The sequence below is a fragment of the Felis catus genome, chromosome B3 (genome assembly GCF_018350175.1).
Source record: "Felis catus isolate Fca126 chromosome B3, F.catus_Fca126_mat1.0, whole genome shotgun sequence".
NCBI lineage: Eukaryota > Metazoa > Chordata > Mammalia > Carnivora > Felidae > Felis > Felis catus.
This window is the reverse complement of record NC_058373.1, coordinates 64,104,723-64,125,832: the sequence shown is the minus strand read 5'-3', so window position 1 is coordinate 64,125,832 and position 21,110 is coordinate 64,104,723.

Here is a 21,110-nt window from a genome sequence, read left to right as displayed (position 1 = left end):
GACCATCTCTCTTTTATGATGTCAAGTTATAAGGGGCTCCAGAGGACACTGAGCATTTCCCTCTCTATTGCCCCTTGGGGCAAGAGGGGCATGAAAGCAGGTCAGAGCAGTAGAAGCATCTATCTCCAGTCCTCTCTGGGAGTCCTATTCTGCTTTTGTTGTCTTTCTGCTATGGGTGAACCTGGATCCAGCAGAACTGGATGGATCTTCTCCAGAGACCTCCAGCAACGTCTAGACCAACATCTAGACTGCATAACTCAGGGATGAGGGGTGGGGAGTCAAGAGATTGGTGGGGGGTGTATGTGTGGGGATGAGTACAATCTATAGGGCACTTTATGTAAATGGCGCCCCCGGAGTCCTGCAAAGGGGCCCCAGGACGCATATCTCTGTGTGCTACATCCCCACCCCAGCTTCTCTGCTGGCCTAACTTCCAGATAATCAGCACCAGGCACTAAACAAATACAGTAAAACCTTGGTTTGAGAGCATAATTTGTTCTGCAAAGTGCTCATCTATCAAAGTGAGTTTCGAGAACCATTGGCTCAGTTGTGATCATGTGACGTTCGGCATTTAGTACTCCTCTTATTACAAGACTGCTCGTTTATCAAGTTAAAGTTTATTGGAAACGTTTCCTCATCTTGCGGAACATTCACAGAACAAGTAACTTGCAATCCAAGGTTTTACTGTATGTATTGAATACATAATGGTGTGGTAAACAGAATAATACCCCCCTCGCCCACCATGTCCTAATTTCCAGAACCTGTAAATATGCTACTTTACATGACAAAAGGGATCTTGCATGCATGATTCTTATTATGGACCTTGAAATGAAGAGGTTATCCTGGATTATCTGGGTAGGCCCATTCTAATCGTGTATCCTTAAAAGCAGACAAAACCTTCCCTGGGTGTGGAGAGAAAAATGTGACTATGGAAGAGGAGTCAAAGAGATGGGAGTGTTAGAAGCATTCTGTACCCCACTGCTGGTTCTGAGATGTGAGGGGCTACATGCAAAGACCGGAAAGAGCCCACTAAGAGCTAGGGCAACCTCAGTTGACAGCCACAGAAATGGGGACCTCAGTCCTACAACCTCATGGAACTGCCAACCCCTGAGTGAGCAAAGAAATGGATTCTCCCTTAGGGCCCCACAAAGGAACAGAGCCCTGCTGATGCCTTGATATCAGTCCAGTGCAACTCATTGCCTACAGCACTGTGACATACTATATTTGTGTTGTAAGCTGCAAAAGTTAGGGTAGTTAGGGCAGCATCAGAATACTAATACAAATGGGTACCAGGTGGAGTATCATTTTACAATTGAACGTAATTTTCTTGCCTCTGACACACCTAATTTCGGTGGTGGCTACCAGAGGTGAAGTCCTTTTTAATGGTCGACCATGTTCTGGTGGAAGGGAGGGGATTCTTCCTTCTGATGTTCTGTGCTTCCTTGTACATCTAGGTCTGCTTCTTTCTTGGTATCTGCTACTGGCATCCCCACCCACTTGGCCGCTGGGATAGATGTTGCTCAAGGCTGCCCTTTACATGAAGCACACAGGGCTCTCTACTGCTTCCTGTCCTCTCTGCTGCTCAGAGAGGCCCCTCTCCCCAGGCAGATGGTCCATACCCATCCCCCACACTCCTCTCTTCTCCAAGTGTCCTCCTGGGACTGGTAAACTGTGTCAGGTTCTAGCTAGTGCCTTAGACCACATTGGGTCTGAGGAAACTCATGGGCCTCCTCCATCACAACACATGACTCCAGAGAAGCCTGGAAGTTTCCAGCCCCTCCCACCTGAGTGTGCTTTGCCCCTCCCTTCTCCCTTTCTCCCCAGGACCCTGTGGCAGAGGTTCTGTGGGGGCTGCTACTTGGGGAGCTCTATCTAGGTGACAGCATAGAGTCTCTCCTCTCCCTGGATCTTTTGTGGGGAATCCTCCCTATATTCTTCCTCCCCACCACCCAACTTGGGACAAGGCCTAAGGGCTGATGTCAGTGGTGGTGATGAGGATGGCAGGGGAGAAGCTACCTGCATCTTCTTAATGGCTCTTATTTTAAACTTCTCTCCCGCTCTCCTCCTTAGTTTCTTTTACAGCTCATACCACAGCAGGGGAACAGACAAAGAAGCCGTTCCTGTTCACTTAGACTGTAATCCCCAGTGGTTATTAACTCAAAGCTGGTGCGTGTTCTCTCAATCTGGCAGTTTGGTGTAGATTTGCATGTCTTTGTTCTGAACAGTCTTTGTGGGGTTGGTAGCAAAGAAAGAAAAAAAATAGTAGTTAATTTGATCCCTCAGATTCTGTGTGTGTGTGCAAAAAATTATAACTCTATCACAGGCTTATGAGTGGATGTCAAGTTTTAACAAACAAGATGTCAGCAGGACAGCTTTGCTCAGGGCTTCAGTCTCCTCAGGTCCATCCAAGGTATCAATGCCCTTCTGAGGTACACAATTTCCATTTACTGCCTTGCTTGCTTCCTCTGGGCCTCAGTGTCTCTAATCTAGGCCAGAAGGAATTTGTGGCATTAAAAAAAAAAAAAAAATCCAGTCCTGAGAGAAAACTGCCTACAGTCCCCTCAGGATTCATTTTCCAGTTCGTGTCCTTAGGGTCCATGGGTGGCCTACCGGGGATGGGCCCATGGAATGTCTGGATCTGCTGTTATAGGATCCACCTCAGCTTTCTGTAGAGATAAGTCCTGGCCCTGATTCACACTGTGAGTCCGGGAAGTCCCTTATCAAACTTAGTCAGAACTGGAAAGACTGAATAGAGCCCCTCAGGGGTTTCTTCTATGATTGGCTAGGAGAGGGGACCCACCCAGTGTTGGGTTAGGGATGACTGAGGTCAGTTGTTCAGGGTCAGCCACTGCTACCTGGCTCAGTTCCTGCCACAAAGACCTTTGAGAGTTTCTCCTTTGGGTGCTGGAGATGTCACTTTTAAGTGAGATCAACATGGGCAAAATAGGGAGGCCCATCCCCAGGCCTTTTCTGAGGGTCCTGAAAAGGTGGGGAAGGACCCTCTGCCTCTGGAAGTGCCATATACCGAGTGCCGAGGGCACCCCGGATGCTGTGCCAGGCTCTCTGTGAGCATTATCCCCTTCCTCCCACAGCAGCCCAAGGAGGGAGGTGCTCTCATTATTCCCAGGAGAGGGAGGAGGGATTCCTTGGGAATCAGCCTGGTGTCATGGCAAAAGCCAGAGTATTGGGTTTCAATCCCCAACCTCTTACTTGGTGGTTTTGGAGAAGATATATACCCCTCTTGAACCTCAGGTATCTTAATCTGTAAATGGAGATAAGGCTACCTAATCATAAAGTGTGAGGGTTAAGTGAAATAAGATCCATAAAGTTTCTTGAATGGAACAGGTGATTAATACATGTCCTGTGTCCCTACACCTTTCGAAAGCAGACAAAACTTTGGTGTGGCACTCATATAATCCTGTGGCCGACAGCAATGTCAACCAAAAACATTTGGGCAGAGTCCCATCCAATGTCGTCTGAAGCCTGTAAACCTCCTTCCTCCCAGGAGAATTCAAGAATGTTACTGGGGGCTCAGTTCTACCAGCAATACCCCCTCACCCTTGTCCCCTTCCCCTGCCCCAAGGAGCCAGGCTTCGGTTGTGGAGGGTCAACAGCAGACTCTGTTGCCCTCCAACATTATATGAGTTGTCTCTGGTTCTGTGTAGCTTTTCTTACTGCTTGTTGGATGCGGTTAATTTAGCCTTTTGCTTAACCTTTCAGTGAAATAATACTTACTAGCATTTCTTTCCATTTTTCTGTATTCTCCATAATTCTATTTCCTTCAGGGCCAATTTTTGGCTTTATTTTTCCTCTAAGAGGTCTAGTTAAGGTTTACCCCACAGTTCATCTTGTCTACCCCAGACTCAAACAACAGCACAAGACATCGTTAAGCTGATCTGATAGAGAGTGAAACTACCACCTAGTGGTCATTGGAGGTGTGACTGCCTTTTCATGAGCTCTCCTTGCTAAGGGTACCTGAAAAAAAAAATCAGAGTTGATGGTTTTCTTTAAATCTAACTTAGAAGCTGTGACATAAATTAGCTCAAACAATGTATGCACTTCAAAGCCTTATTGGAAAGAGACTGAATATATATGAGTATTTTCAAATCAAAATGAATAGTGAAACAAAAATGAGATTGACATGCACTAGGGTGCCAAACGAGGACACTACGTTTTTTTCTTTGACTACACTTAAATGAAGTCCCACATAGACAAAACAAGCAGATCAACCAACAAACGACTTTAACCAAACAAATGAACAAAAAATGGATGACTGCTTTCATTATCCAACACATATCTACCAAGTACTGGGTGAGCTGTGGTCAGCATCTAAGAGTTTAATGGAGCAGCTCATCACAATGCACTGTGGTGATTTAAAAGTTGAAGGAGAATCTAGTGAATACCACAGGACGATCTGCTAACCCTGTACAGCAGTGAAATTTGAGTTGAGTCATCAAGGAAGATTAGATTTTCTCAGGCAGTAGGGATAGAGGGTAGCAAGGGAATCCCACTTGACAAAGAGCACACATGGAAGACCCAGAGGAGTAGAAGGACAAGTTCACAAGCTAGCACAGTGTCTGACAAATATAATTCGGTCTAAAACCTTGTACGAACAATGCATTTATTGACCACCTATTTTATGCACTAGGCTACCTATTTCAATCAAAGTAGACACACAAAGGTTTGAGACATTGAGAGACATTTAAGGAGACATTGAGAGACATTTAAGAAGACATGGGGGGGGAGGGGACACCTGGGTGGCTCAGATGGTTAGGTGTCTGGCTCTTGATTTTGGCTCAGGTCATGATCTCAGGGTCATGGAATTGAGCCCTGTGCCAGGGCTTGTCATTCTCTCTCTCCCTCTCTCCCCCACACACTCACTCGTACTCACTTGTACGCACTCACTCTCTCTCTCAAAATAAATAAACAAACATGAAAAAAAAAAAGAAGATATGGAGGCACATTGCAAAGATGACAGTTTATCCCAGATTACTCTAGAGATTCCAAGCTCACCCAGTAAAAATTCTATCAGGGTTTTTTTTTTTTTTTCTTTTGGAGAAATTGACAAGATACTTCTAAGATTTATTTAGAAAAGCAAAGGGCCAAGAATAGCCAAGACAGTCTTGAAAAAGAAGAATGAAACTTAGAGGACTTAACACTAGCAGATATCAGGGCTTTTAACAAAGCTCAAGGGATTAATTGCCAGAAAACTGTCTACTCAAAGCGAACATATATACACCTTCTGACCCGGCGATTCCACTTGTATGTGCCCAACCAAAATGCATACATATTTAACAGAAATTTATACCACATTGTTCAAAGCAGCACTATTCATAATAGCCCTAAACCGGGACTATTCGAATGCCCATCAGCATTGTGGTGTCTTTGTGCAATGGACGTCTATATAGCAATGAGAATGGGTGATTTACAACTACACGTGACAGTATGGACACGTGTCACAAACATAAGGTTACAGAAAAAGACCAGACTCAAAGGAATACATACTGTACAATCCCCATCAATAAAATACCAAAGTGGTCAAACCGAATTGTGGTAATTCACTGCATTACTGGCACCCTAGGTGAGACAAGCAAGGCATTTATCCTGGCCACAAAATTTAAGGGATTGCCAAAAACCTCAGCCGTCAAGGAAAACCATGTTTTTTTAAAAAAGGTTTTTTAAAAAAATCACAATTAATGCAAAACTATCATAGTGAACAAATCATCAGTTTTCAGTGAAGACGGGAGCCGACCCTGCACTTGCACAACGTACTTTATTAGCCCCATGCTAATCCTGGCTCTGCCAGATCCTATCTTGCCTAAATAGGAAGTTTGCAGGTTTCTGTTTGTTCTTTTATCCTCTGCCATCACCACAGCTGTGCCCAGGCTAGCCTTCTGGAGGAGAGCTGTCCCCCACTCCTAGACACGGGGGAGAGCCCAACCAAGATGAGCAGAATTGCCTCTACAACCATTTCCAGTGAGCGAACTGTGAAGTCTTGACTTTGTGTGCCACTTAAGTTTTGTGATTGTTTGATATACAGCAATGGTCAATTGTACACAAAAGTATGTAGCTAAAAGTCAGAACAGAGTTTACTCTGGGGAAGTGGATAATGACTTGAAGGAGGCGTGAAATGTGCTTCTGAGTTGTAGGCAAGTTGTTTCTTGATCTGGGTGCTGATTACACAGTTGTGTTCCATTTGTGAAAATTCATTGAGTTGTAGGTTTATGGTCTGCACATTTTTCTATATTTTTATTATAAGTAAATACAAAAATTTTAAAGAATGTTTATTTGAGAGACAGAGAGAGACAGAGAGAGACCACAAGCATGGGAGGGGCAGAGAGAGAGGGACAGAAATAATCCCAAGCAGGCTCTATACTGTCAGTGCAGAGCCTGATGAGGGGCTTTATCTCACAAACCGAGGTCATGACCTGAGCCGAAATCAAGAGTCAGATGCTTAACTGACTGAGCCACCCAGGTGCCCCTAAATACAAAATTTTATAAAGACAGAACACTCGGTCCCCACCAGTTCTTCGAGAACAACTTAGCTGGGATAAGACACACACACAAAGTTACAAGCAAAAGACTGAAAGTTACAAGCAAAGTACAAAGGACTGAAATAAAAATACGGAATAAACTGGATTTGAACCAATATTCAAAAAAATCTATGAAAGTATTATATTTTGAACTCCACCCACTGTTCCAAGAAAACATTTAGCCTTATTTGGGCCATTATTTTTGAACACTAAACCCAGACAATATCAGAACATAAGAATATTCTCTGAACCAGTATTTCATTTCCTGTGAATTTCTGTTAAATTGGTCTTTACTTTTAGTTTTGTTTTATATGTTTTTTTTTAAAGTTTATTTTATTTATTTTGAGAGAGAGTACATCAAAAGCACGGGGGAGGCACAGAGGGAGAATTGCAAGCAGGCTCAGCACTGTTAGCGTGCATCCAGACTTGGGGCTCGATCCCATGACCTGAGCCCAAACCAAGAGTCAGATGCTTAACCAACTGAGCCACCTAGGTGCCCCTTTACATTTAGTTTTACATTGGCCTCATGTCAATGAAAATAATTAATTATTATCATCATTTGTTTTCCAACCAAATGTTTCCTGGTAACTTGTGAAAGATCAGAAAGCATGGTTTCCCTATGTAGAGAAATGATAGAAACTTATCATCCAGAATCAATTACTTAAGGGGCAATTTGTTATGTACCAACCACCTGTCTATCTTTCTAATTCGAAGACTCTGTCATTCCTGACTGGAGGAAGTTCCGTATCTAATTAGAAATGCAATTTCCATGGTTTCTCTGGAAATTTCCTTCCCTTTCTAGCTAGTTACGATTGACTCTGAAGTGGGTGGCAAGATTTTGTCATCAATTTGATGTCAAAGAGGAAGTACATCTGCTGTAAGATTGAGACAAAAGGGTTAAAATATGTATCTAATAATCAGCACTTGTGATCTCTTCTTGCATTTCCCAAAGAAATATCTTCTATTTGCTTTTATTTATTTTTTAAAAAATTTTTTTCAACGTTTATTTATTTTTGGGACAGAGAGAGACAGAGCATGAACGGGGGAGGGGTTAGAGAGAGAGGGAGACACAGAATCGGAAACAGGCTCCAGGCTCTGAGCCATCAGTCCAGAGCCTGACGTGGGGCTCGAACTCACGGACCGCGAGATCGTGACCTGGCTGAAGTCGGACGCTTAACCGACTGCGCCACCCAGGCGCCCCCTATTTGCTTTTAAAAAGGAGATATAAACATATATGTTGTCATCTTTCTGGAGAAAATATGTATCTGTCTAGTACCAAATTTTCTATTTAGTCCAGATGATTCTCACTCACCTGGCCCTGAAAAGCTGTGTTCCGCTTTTCACAGCAGATGAGGATAAGGCACAGTGCCAAGAACTTTAACTACATGAACTCATTTAATCTTTGAAACTTCCCTAGGGGTATGTACTAGTATTATTTCCTTTTTACAAATGAAGGCACTGAAGCACAGAGATGTTGCATCCCTTGCTTAAAGTCACACAGCAAGAAACTAACAGAGTTCACACTGAACCCAGCTGTCTGGTTCTGGAGACTGTGCTCTTAATCACCAAAGCTTGCTTTCACATTGTACCATGAGCTCACAATTTCAAAGGAGCTAAAAGAAATCTCCTTTTAAAATGAATGTTTATTTTATAAACATAACTGCCTCTCCCTGTTTTATATCTGGTATAAATCTAAATTTGTATACACATCAACTTTGCTTGATGTGGGAAGGGCAAACCTATAGTACGGATATATAATAAATGATATCGTTCTGAAATAGTGACTCAAAATTACCTTTAACAAGCTCTTTAGATGTCTATCTTATGTATATTGCCCTGTTTTGACTACATCACACAGTAAGTCTGTGTGTTTTTTACTCACTGATAGGTTCATGAATCTGTGTCTCATTAGTTACGGATGAAGGCCCTCTAGGATAAGAATTAACTCATCCTCTGTAAAGCTTCTGTACCCACAGCGCACATGGTAAACCGGTAGATGCTCAGGGTATGTGCTCATGGGCTGATTACATTACATTACAAAAGCAAATGTCTTATAGCTTAGCAGAGATGTCATAGAGGAACAGTAAGATAAATGAAAATGGTAGTCTGTGAAATTGACTAGTGGTACACATGTAGGTTACTCAGATGTTTTCACCGACAGGAAGACAACTACAGGATTTCTGGGCATAAAAACTTGTCATCTGTTTTATCCTTTCTCTGTTTCCCAGTTGTAGGAGACCTCACGCTCCTCTCCTCCTCCACACCAGCACGAGTAAACGCAGAACCATAGACAGTCTTAGTAGATCATTCAACAGAACCTACGGAGCTTCTGTGACTATCACCACAAGTTAACTTCCAAAGCCGATGATTTCTATTTTCTATTTTAATGTCTATTCCACTGCCCTTCTTGGGACCTTTACAGAGCCCCCATCTTTTATGTACACTCTTCCTTTTTTCACTGTCAGAAGGTTAAGTTGTGAGATTTCAAACAGATGGTGGGAAATCTACAGGTTTTTGCATGTCTCATAACCCCTGCTCTGTCTCGTGCCCAGAGGAGACTGTCCTAGGCTCACAGGCCTAAGTCATGGCTAACAACTCATAGCCGAAAAGATTCTTGAGTGTACCGGTGACAACCTTGCTAAGGTCATCTGTTATCTCCCCTGGAATTTGTATCATTAGGAACTTCGGTTCCTGTTGTTTAAAACCAAGTGCTGTTCTGATCAACACCATCAGTGGCAACACATTCTTGCTCCCTAAGCAAATCAGTCATCAACTTCTTTGCAAAATTCAGCTAACATTGCCAACCTTTTCCAAGTCCTATTCTGGGTGCATCAGGGCACACAAAGGGAGAGAGTGGATCTGTCCTCTGAGGAGGACTGGGAGTTGGGATGCACATCACCCAATCAGCTCTAATACTGTGACACGTGGGCTCTGGTAGGCACAGGAGAATGGGCAAAACTCAAAGGGTAGGATAGAGTAATTTCAACAAGGGGATAAAGGTGGACTTTCTTGGAAAGGGGATTCATGGATTTTGAAGGAAACGTGCCTCCTTTTACTTTTCCCCTTAGCTCTGGCATTTATCCATTCCTTCCAAATTTGCTGCAAGAAATTTGCGACAAGCGCATTTAGTTAATCTGCCAGCCCCAGCCTTGCTGCAAAAGAGCTTTCTAGCCCAGCACCACAATTAATGCTTCAGAATCGTCTATACAGTTCTTGGGCCAGAAGGGGTCTCTCCTTTGGGTAACTGTGCACTCCACTCCCCATCATCCAAGATATTTTTTTTTCCTGGATTCAAACCTCCATCAACATTACAATGATCCTGATTCATAGTTCATACGGAAAGGTTATGGGAAGAAAGCAGCCACTGATTATATACAAATTGCATCATTTCTTCATTAAAAAATGGTCTACCTGAAAGAAAACTTGCTAACTATAAGCAAAATTTTGTAGTAAAACATGTTTACCTTGGATGATGTGGAGCCGAAGCCATGTTTCTTGTAAGCCACGCAGTACTGAGGATTTTGGGTCCGTTTTCCCTTTTCAATAAGATACAGCTGTGATCCCCATGTGGGCCCCAGTTGTGAGTTCATGGACTGATTGCACTTAGAATCACCTGGGAAGCATTTTGAACCAGCAGTTTCTTGAGTTCCAGCCCTAGAGATGCTGTTACAGCAGATCTGGGAGTAGGACCTGGAAATCTGTCTATAATAAGTTCTCCAAGAGGTTCTATGTAAGCCAGTTTTAGAAATGACTGTTTCAGGGACGATATGATTGGCAGGTAACATTTCCTGGAGATTAGTGATAGGTATTAATGCTCTCACATCATTTCAGTTTCAGGAATGCCCTTACCTACATAATCTGCTCTGATTTAGGGGAGAAAAGGAATGGTTTGTTATGCAGGGGTGAGAGTGGCCACCGTGTGTCAGGTGTGGTTGGTTTGTTTCCATTTGGGAGGGTATTTCCTTTGAGTAAGATATACCATCACGAAGTAAGATCTGGATTAATCCTTTTTGCACGGTTAGTACAATTTCATGCAAACAACCTATTGATTACCTATGTGTCCTCATTTTATTGCACATATAATAGGTATTATTAAGTGTATTAGAAAAAGAAATCACTGGGGCACCTGGGTGGCTCAGTGGGTTGAGCTACTGACTTTGGCTCAGGTCGTGATCTTGAGGTCTATGAGTTTGAGCCCCGCATCTGGGTCTGTGCTGACAGAGCCTGGAGCCAGCTTTGGATTCTGTGTCTCCCTCTCTCTGACCTTGCCCCATTCATGCTCTGCCTCTCTCTCTCTCCCTCTCTCAAAAATGTTAAAAAAGAAAAAGAAATCAATATGTTGGTTGCCACCTTCATACATCCCACTTTTCACTTGTCTTTATTCTTTTTTTTTTTTTAATGCTTAGGATCATATTTGATGCTCTGTTCTCCTCCTACTATTCTCCTGGAAGTTTTCTCATGTTGTCACAGGCTTTTTTTTCCATTTTTCCTTTTAACACCTGCATGTCCTTGCCAGTTTTTAGTGTACCTGGGTTTACACTATGCTAATGGATTTTAGGATTGGCACTAATCAATGTTTTGTGGATTTCTGGGAAGGCCACACTCATACTTCCATATATGAGGTATGGTTCATTGATACCAGTGCTGGCTTGGCGCACTTTAAGGGCCTGAAAATCACTCAGAAGCCTTCAGGTGTTCCCGGATGCTTTTCTCTTTCAGTGCAACACACCAGATGGAACCAGGAGATGGTGCTGTGGGTCCATTTTTTACCCCACGTTCTGTGCTGCTGGTGGTTTTCCAAGAACCCAGGTGAAATGTCAAGAGCTAAAGCCTTCATTCTTGTCCTACTGGGGCTAATCAATTGCTCAAATCTGCAAGCTAGACGAAATCTTTAAAAATAAAAATAAAAAATAACTATTAGCTAGGGATGAAAAATGATGATGGACTGACAATGGACTCTGCTTTAAAGTCACCAGATCTGAACTTCACACTGAACCTGAACTTGGAGGAGGTAGTGAGTGGAGTGTTTACTAGTAACTTCCGGTTGTTAGGAAAGCCGTCAGAAAAAACTTTTGAGGAAGCCTGGAGACCAATCTGCGGCTTCCTGCTGCTCTAAGAGCAGCACAGAGAAGTGACTACAACATAAATGGAGTTCTAAGGAAAACATATATGTTATGCTGTCCTTAGTTTAACCATGAAAATGTAAGGCAAAAGTTGTTTACAAAATTAGCATAAAAAAAATCTGATGCCAAGGGCCATAGGATTTTGTCAAGCCCTTTGTAACCACTGGTGCAGCTGGCTCACTTTCCTAGGAATTCTGAGATAATGCTAACAGCCTGCTTGGTTTTCCTCTTGTGTATTTATAACTTCTTCTGGTATTTGTAGTTAGAATGGGGCCTGCTGGAATGGATTTTCTTTTCCTATTTGCATATAAATGACATGACCATGACCCTGTAAATTTCCCACAGACCGTTTTAGAAATAGGGTGTTGTTATCCCAGAGGTGGGGGTCCCTGCATCATCCCTAAGAGTGTCTAAGCCAATTAGCTCAGATGGTTTGAGCATGGCTCTGAGACATCCAAGGTCACAGTAACCATCTGTGGCAAGATCAGTCAAGTTAGAAAAGAGACAGCCTGTGTATTCCAGGCACCAAAAGGAATGTGCTTTAACCCAGGCAAAATGAGAGTTATTGGTAACATGGAAAAATATAATGGCCGTAACTCAATGTTCCTTGATGCTGAACAGAACAGGCAGGCACTCAGTGATGTTATCATCAACGGCACAGCCAATTTTGTCTTTTTAGAGCAACCACCTTCCTAAGAATAAAGCTGTAGGAACCTAAGGTTCCTGACTCAGAGTTTTCTCTCTGTGTCTCCTAAGGTGGTGGTTGTTGTTGTTGTTTACCATTGCACACAATAGTTTGGAAGAAATGAAAAGATAACTATGCTTGTTGAGAGAATGGAAACAGTTTAATACTGAACAGACGATTCTCCCACTGGAGGGCCCCCATCAGCCGCAAAATTTTAGGGAATCTGTGCAAACCAGGTTTTTCATAATTTTTGCACGCTTTCTATTGGGTCCCTCTATTAGCTACTGCGATCCAGATGTGTACTTGAGATTTATAGTTGTTTACTTGGGAAGTAAAATCTCCTATGAAACAGGAAAGGGATTTTTCATTTAAAGAATAAATATTTGTGTTCTAGATGAAGAAGAAAATGCCTTCCTGAGCTAAATTTCTGCCGCTGGCTAGTTGAATGTCTGATACATAACAATACCTCACATTCATTGACCAAGGGATGGGCTCTGTGCTAACACGGCATAGGCATCCCTTCTTTTAATCCTAATTTTAAAAATTAATCCTTTCAATTCTGTTAATCTTGTGAAGTAGGTGCTGTTATTAGCTGCATTTTTGAGGATGAAGAAATGGGCTCAGAACGATTAAGTAAGCTCCCTGGGATTTTCTGGGCAGTAAAAGGCAGAGCCATGATGTGAAACCAGGCTCTATAATTCCAAGGCCACATTTTTTTTTTATTAAAAATTTTTTTTTCAACGTTTATTTATTTTTGGGACAGAGAGAGACAGAGCATGAACGGGGGAGGGGCAGAGAGAGAGGGAGACACAGAATCGGAAACAGGCTCCAGGCTCTGAGCCATCAGCCCAGAGCCTGACGCGGGGCTCAATCTCACGGACAGCGAGATCGTGACCTGGCTGAAGTCGGACGCTTAACCGACTGCACCACCCAGGCGCCCCTCCAAGGCCACATTTTTAAGAACCATCCTATCCTATTCTGCCTGTAGCTTAGGAGAAACAACCTGATTTCTTTTTTTCCTCGAACAGGACTATATACTTGTAAATCTATAATCGGAAGTAGGCCCTAATATCTGTGTTCAGATATGCCTATGTGCTTTTCTTCACCAGGCAGCAGGTATGTATTGAGGTCAGGAATCGCAGGGTCAGTGGTCCTATTTTTTAGTTAAGTCCTGTGTGGGTATTGAGCATCTCTCTTTGGCATGTGAGGCCACCTCTTCTCTGCTGTTCGCAGCTTGGGACTATGTCAAAAATTCTCGACAACAGGAAAAGACCCACTCGATGTCCGGTCACAGTGGAATACTACACTCTTCCTAGCGCTCAGTAAAATGAAAATCCCATAGTTCATAGAAAATACCCCCCTGAATGGGCATTTGGGGATCCAGATATTTTTTTTCTTTAATTTTTTAAAATGTTTATTTATTTCTGAGACAGAGAGAGACAAAGCATGAGTGGGGGAGGGGCAGAGAGAGAGGGAGACACAGAATCTGAAGCAGGCTCCCGGCTCTCAGCTGTCAGCACAGAACCCGATGTGGGGCTCGAACTCATGGACCGTGAGATCATGACCTGAGCCAAAGTCTGTTGCTCAACTGACTGAGCCACCCAGGCGCCCCTCCAGCTATTTTTACTTGAACATATTCTCTGGAGTTTCCTCCATTCAGAATCTCCCCCTTATCTCTTGAAACACAGACACTATTCTTGCAAAGGAAAATTCTTCCACATTAATGACCAAGAGGGTAAATTTTTTCCCCATATCATTTATGCATGTATCTTCAAAGCAAAATATAAATAAACAAGAATTGGTTTTAGATGTTTATCTCGGGAACAGGCTTTTAGAAATTTAGGACCTACTGTCACTCCCTTTCATTTGGAGATGCACTGTAATTTCCCTGCTGAGAACTTCTCATCCTGGGGTATCTGCCTTGGGGAGATAATGTGACACTTTGCTAGAAGGGCTTGGATGAAGGGGATGTTAAGGTAGACAGGTGACTTCGGGAAGGTTTCATGGAGGTTGGACTTGAGTTGGACGTTGAAGGAAATGCAGGTTTGGACTGGTTTGGAGGTGGGGTGGCGTGGAGTGTATTATATGGAGAAAAAGTCAGGTGAGTCAAGATTAAGTGCTGGAATTGAGTCTACTGGTATAGACCAGGAAGCCTGGTAGGAGTGCAAGGTAACTTGTCTATATGGAGTGGGGGTTGGGACATAGCTCAAATGGATGAGAAATGTGAAATTAATGGAGGATGTTATGGTGTTGGCAGGTTACCAATGGCAGTATTTTAATGTGAACTTATCTTTAGAAACCATTTGTTGTGAACTTCACAACTTACAGATGAGGCAATGAGAATTCAAGGTGGCAAGCAAACTTTCCCAGGGTCTCACAGCGTATCAGTGTCAAAAGAGTCATTCAATGCCTGCACCTTGATACAGTCCTGCTTCAGGGCTTGGTCTGATCATAAACATGAAGCTATTGTAGGCTAGGAAGTAAAGAAGCTCTATCATGATAAAGTATCACTTTGTTGGAGAAAATAGGAAATCAGAAGGGGAACTATTATTATTATTATTATTGATTTATGTACTTTTTTTCTGAGAGAGAGAGTAAGAGTGGAGAGAGGCTCAGAGGGAGAGAGAGAGAGAGAGAAAGAATGTCAAAGGACTCTATCCCACGACCTTGGGATCACGACCCGAGCTGAAATCAAGAGTTGAACACTTAACCAACTGAGCCCCCTAGGTGCCCTGGGAACTATTATATCAAAGGCTTGAGGTATATACTGTGGCCTTGGTTGTTGGGAGGGAGACAAAGGAGATAATCAGACACATTAAAGGAGAAGTTGGTAGGACACTGTATAGGGCCCAGAGAAGGGGAACATAAGCTGATTGCAAGCTGCAAATTTTGGGTTCTTTTAGAATGACACCAGGGGGCAAAATGTGAAGATTGTGAGTTTCAGTCTGGAAACCTTTGGCAAACAAACTTGGTGAGAGACAGCTAGGAATAGTCATTCATTTATTCATCCAATGAATATTTATTGAATACCTTGTATGAGCTACTATGGTAGATACTGGGGATACATTGGTAAACAGGCAAGATGTGCTTAGATGGTGACCTCATAGAGCTTTGTTCTGGTGTTTCCTGGTGGAGAAACATGGCCATAGATGAAAGGCACGCTCTTGGAGCCATCAACAGCTGTGGTGCTTGGCAGGTGACCTCTCACAGGCGGTGAGAACAGAGCGAACTACAGAGGGCTGAGGACAGAGCCTGAGGACCCCTGATTGTAGTAGGAAAGAAGCCATCATTATCACTAGGTTATGAATTTTTAACAAATTGTCCTAAGAGTTTAAAAACCATTTTCTCTCTCATTTCTTTTTATTTAAATTGATTATTTGAGCTTGTCTCCACCAAATAATTCTCTAACATTCAAGTGAATAGAGAGAATGATTAAACGGGCTTTCAATGGGGCGAATGTGTCCACTGACCCAAGATAAAAGGTGACAGACTCTAATTATATTTTAAAAATTCCCCTGGCCCACTGAGCTGGCGCCAGCACCTTTTGTTGGTTTAATTTGCCAGGATTCTTCAAGCTCGGTCCTTGCTCCACTAGGTGGTGTTAAGTGCTAAATAACACCCCCCGCCGCTCCCCCCCCCCCCATTTTTTTCTTCCTAGTCTTTTAACCCAAGCTTGGACTGGCCTTTGGGTAGATTAGGAAATTCTAACCAACAGATTCCTAAAGGACTTAAGCTGTTAAGGAAGGGCAGGCCTGGGAGCATCCCACAATCTCCAGATTAAATAGCAAACAGAGTTGTTAGAGGTAAAAGAAAATCTTATTTAATGTTAATAAATGCTAAAATTAGCATTGATTTACATTTCAATGCCTGATTTATTACTTCATTATGTTATAACACTTAATTTGGTTCAATTTAAAACTTTGGAAAAACTCACAGAAGCAACCACAATGTATATCTTAGAGGTAAAAGGTCAATCGTTAAAAGTGAATCTTTAATGAAAAACATAGAGAAATTGTCTTAATGCCTAAAGTTCTTAGTAGTCTTTTCCAGAAACATCTTAAGGTAGGATGTGTATTGAGAAGAACCATAGAGGTTCACCCTTGGAAAGACAGTGATCACTCACGATCTGAAGACATTTTTTAAATTCTTCAAGGGCACGAGGGAGCTGTTTTCCATACCCTAATTTGTTCTGCCAACTTTCCATTTTTCTCTCTCCTGGGTGATTATATATGTATGTACTATTTTTCCCTCCTGTCTGGGGAAATGTTTGGCACACTGGCATCCCCTTCTTCCCTTCCTTTCATTGTATGTTTCTCTATCCTTTTTCTTACCTTTCTTTCCCAAGCACAGAGTGCCTCAGAAATTTCCTTCTATCTGCTTTAGTCCATGATTTTATCTTAAAGTTTAACTCTTGAAATAGCATCATTTCCTTTACGTAGCAGTTCCTCTTGGGGTTGGGGGAAAGTGTCTCACTGTGTCCCCTGTGTCTAGGCAACAATAATCTTCATGCTTGGAACGTCTGGAACCATCAGCTCCAGGAACTATGGATCTTAAGTCATAACTGCATGTCTCAATCTTTTCTGAGGTGCACTGCAAATAATTTTCAACCATTAATAATGTTAGCACCCAAGTGTGTGAATGGTGATTCTTGAAAAATAAAAATCAAAGAGGATTGCAAGTTATTCCTATAATCAATAATCCTCACCCTTTGCATTCCTGTGTTTTCTGGAATAGAAGAAAAAGCCACGAAGTTGTAGAAGCAATCGGACCCACAGTCCGGGTATGTACAAGGCAGTGTGTTCATATGTGTGTTTATTTATTATTTTTAGAGGTAGGAGGTAAGAAATGCATCATGGAGCTATTTGGGGAAACATCCAGATTTTGTTCAATAATGAATCAAGCAACCTTGAGCTCCACAGCTCCACTCCCCCATGAAAATTGAAGTTATTTTGAGTGACACAGAATTTAAAGGGATTACTATCATAGTGTTGTTAAGTCAAAGCACATTGACTGAACATGATTCATAATTAACTAGACAACTCTAATTTCATTATACACACTTTGCTATTCAGAAACCTGCCCAGATGTTCGGCCTTGCCCACCAATGGCCAGTATGAATTGCTTTCCTTTCTGCCTTTGTTCCTCTCTTCTTGATTTCCCACTCTCCTTTTTTCTTTAACTGCCTCACCAGACCCCAGACCCCATCTTTCCTCTTCTCTGAACAGAAAGTCTGTCTTCCTAAGGTGTGGCTCTGTGCCAGAAATAATGGAAGTGGTGGAAAATTTCCTTGTGGTTAGAGGTGAAGCCAACAGCAAGGGAGCTTGTCTCTCACTCTCCTCCCCTCTAGACACCTTCCTCCCCAGGTATGCATTCAGGCTGGGGTCAGGGAGCACAGGAGTTGTGGCCAGAAGAGCCAAGACATTCTTGCTGGTTCTTGCTGCCTGCTTTGTGCTCAGAAACAGCAACTAAAAACACTTTGTGGCGATCCTGGAAGATGGGAGACCACCAACCAAATTCTCAGAGAGAGCTGCTGGATACCAAAGAAAGGCCCCCCAAACTGCATGAGGCACCCCCCCCCCACTCCTGCAACCTCAGCACACAAAGGGACCCAACAGAGTAAATACCTCCCCATGCTTTCTGGGTCAATCTGTCCGTGTTAAAATCCTGCCCCTGTGTGTGTTTGGGTTAGTCCATTAGAGAATTTCTAGGACTCTTGAAATGCCTGTGGGTAACCTGGAATTTCCTGAGAGACCTGGCTGCTGAGATCACTAGCCAGCTTCAGGGATCCATGCCGTCTGTGAGTGACAAAGACATTTGTGTAAAAATGGGTCACCGGAAATCCTTGGAAATTCTTGAGCCCCAAATTCCCTATAATGCAAAAAATACCAACTATAAAAGTTCTAGGGTATGGCAGAGAAAGTCTACATCTTAATCAAGACAGAGATATGTGGGTAGCTATCATTTGTCTTTGGCTCACTCTAAAAGCCAGCTTTTTAATATTCATTGGTACAGGTCCACATGACTTACAAGATCAACTACCACTTTCTTAGTTCTCTTTGAGGTTGAAAGGCAAAAGCCTTATGGGGCTCATTGGCATTCCCAGGGTCTCATGGGCTAAGACAAAAACAATGGTTGAATAGTTGATGTTCTGAATAGAGACTTAACTGATCTAGTAGGGGCTAGACCTAAATTTCACCAAAGGAAAGCTTGAAATGGTCACCTGTGCTCTACTTTTGGGACGGATCAGAAAGGTCACTCTTATTTAAGCCACAATTCAAGGGTACACTTTTATGCATGGAGACATGGAGGGGGCTTCTACCTTTCCTTAACTTTCAGTATATTAACATATTCCTTTCTCATAGATCACATCTTTCTGTCATTTTTGATTCACGTAAGAAATACTCATTTGCTAAATATGTACCAGATCTTTTATTAGCTAGTGGGGAAATAATGGTGAGAAAGGTAGTCCCAGGTTCCTGTCCCTTACAAGTATGAAGTCAGTGTAAAGCAGGGAGTCCCTCTGATGCCACACCTATGGGCACAGGTTCCAGAGCCTGGATGGTATTGCTGTTCTTATCCATCACTACCTTTAAACACTGTGACTTAATATTGGTGAATCAGTCCAAACCTTGGCTTTAGCCCCTCCATTTTTGGCTTTTCTAAGATGTTTGGCAAGGGCAAAGAACCTGCTTCCGAAACTAGCATAGGTTGCTATAGGCAACACTCGTTTGATAGCCACTACTAACTACTGTAGTAGTTTCTGCAAAGTCTGCATGACTTACCTTTCTTCCGAGAAGCAAAATAAATGTATAAATGCTATCTCTGTGCTCTTACAAGTTCCATTTTTTTTACTTTCCTTTTAATCCAATCCATCAAAGATCCTGTGCCAGGGATGTTTACTGTCTGATCGATGAAGCAACAAACATGAAAGCGTCTGTGGGGAGGGCCATGCGAGGCAGCAGAAGTCAGATAGCAGGCATTCTTGTGGGCTGAGATAACCAGTGATTCTTCCTAAAAGGGAGGGCATGGGATTTGGAGCATGAAAGAGATGAAATGTGGCTGAGGGAGGGTATTTTCATTAGAGGAAAAGTACGTGTATAAGTGTAGAGAAGGAAGTATTTGTGGCATGAGAGGTGGTAAGGAGATCCACCTGGAGCTCTGGCTTTTGCTTGGATGGAAACCCAGCAACTCTGTCCAGAGACATCACCTAGTGATCTCTATGGCTCAGAGAACTTGCTTGGTGGAGAAAGTAACTCGTGTGGCCCTTTGCCCATCCTTGCCACCAGCATTAAGCAATCAAGGGTAGAAGTTAGGAGAAAATAGCTCATTTCCTCATCCTTTGCTTAAAGCATCAATTTTCCATGGGCAATTTTATAAATTAAGAACTTTCCTGTGCTAAGGGATTGGTGAGTTTCTTTGGTAAACAACAGATCTCTAATTTGAAGGAAATATTCACAAACTCATGTGCTTAGAGAAGTCATACTCAATCTCCCCAGTGTTCCATGGCACCCTTCCTAGATCAGAATGGAAAAGCAGAGTTCCCCTAATTGCCACAGCCACATGTTACATATCTCCAAGGAAAAAGGCCCTAAACTGCCAAGAACTTAGGCCAAGAAAGACCGTAAAAGGTACATTTCTCTTTCAAGGTGAGGCAGTAGGTACAAAGCTGTTCTGTCTGAGACTTTTGAAGCTGCTTGTGTGTAGACTAGATTGCGAATGTGACTGGCAGCCAATTGTAAGCCAGCATTGCTAAAACCTGTTCTATAAACCCACACCAACACGTGTGCACGGCATCATTGTGGATGAATCTGGAAACCAAGAACATCCTGTGTGAGGACAATTGCATCATAGAATAAATACTGGGCTCAAATACCACCACAGTGCAAGACTTTTCCAGAGAAAGCTTTCAACATACGTCATCACGAACATTAGACAGTGCTGTATTTGTGCTGCCTGAGGTTTACTCTTCCCCATACATGCAAAGAAGTCTTCTCTGGTGAAATGTAGTTAACCCCAAGCTTGTGGAAGGCCTTGATTCATTTGCCTCCATGCAGGGAGAGAGAAGAGCAAACTAAAGGGGTAAATGTCCTAGGGCATTTCCAATCTAGCTCCAACCTGCAAAAGAAGTCACAGAACCTGCCTGTCACTATGTCCCCCTCTCTCTTCCCCTTCCATCTCTTTCCAAACCTTTGTGTCATTACTTCCCAAAGCAAATCTTCCTTTGCAAGCTGCTCAGATCATGCTCCCTAGGGCCTCCCATGAATATTCTGGCCTCCACAGTTATGCCTGACATTCCCCAATCTGGAGTTCCTTTTCCATTCTCTCTGCTTATCTAAATCAAACCCGGGTTCCAGATTCATCTCGAATATCTCCCCCTCACAGGAACTTCCCTCATCACCACAGTCTAGTTGAAAAGCTCCTGTTAGTTGCCATAGCTTCAATGGGTGATCTTAATAACTTTAGCACTGTGTGTGATATGCTGCCCCGTGTAATTGTTACTGCGATCTATTTCCCCAACTAACCCAAAAGCTTATAGACAGGATGGACCACGCATGATTCATTTTTTATGCCCTACTATCCAAATTCTTTTGTGTTTAATTTTTAGATGCCTACTGGTTCTCCAAATCAATATAGAATGAACTCAAGACAAATTTATGATTGAGAGCTCGTGCACAGAACATCTGAAGCCTAAACAGTTCCTGCTATTGACTGAGATGGTGATGAATGCAAACAAGGCAAGAGAAGAAGGAAGCATATTGCCAGGTGGGGGTG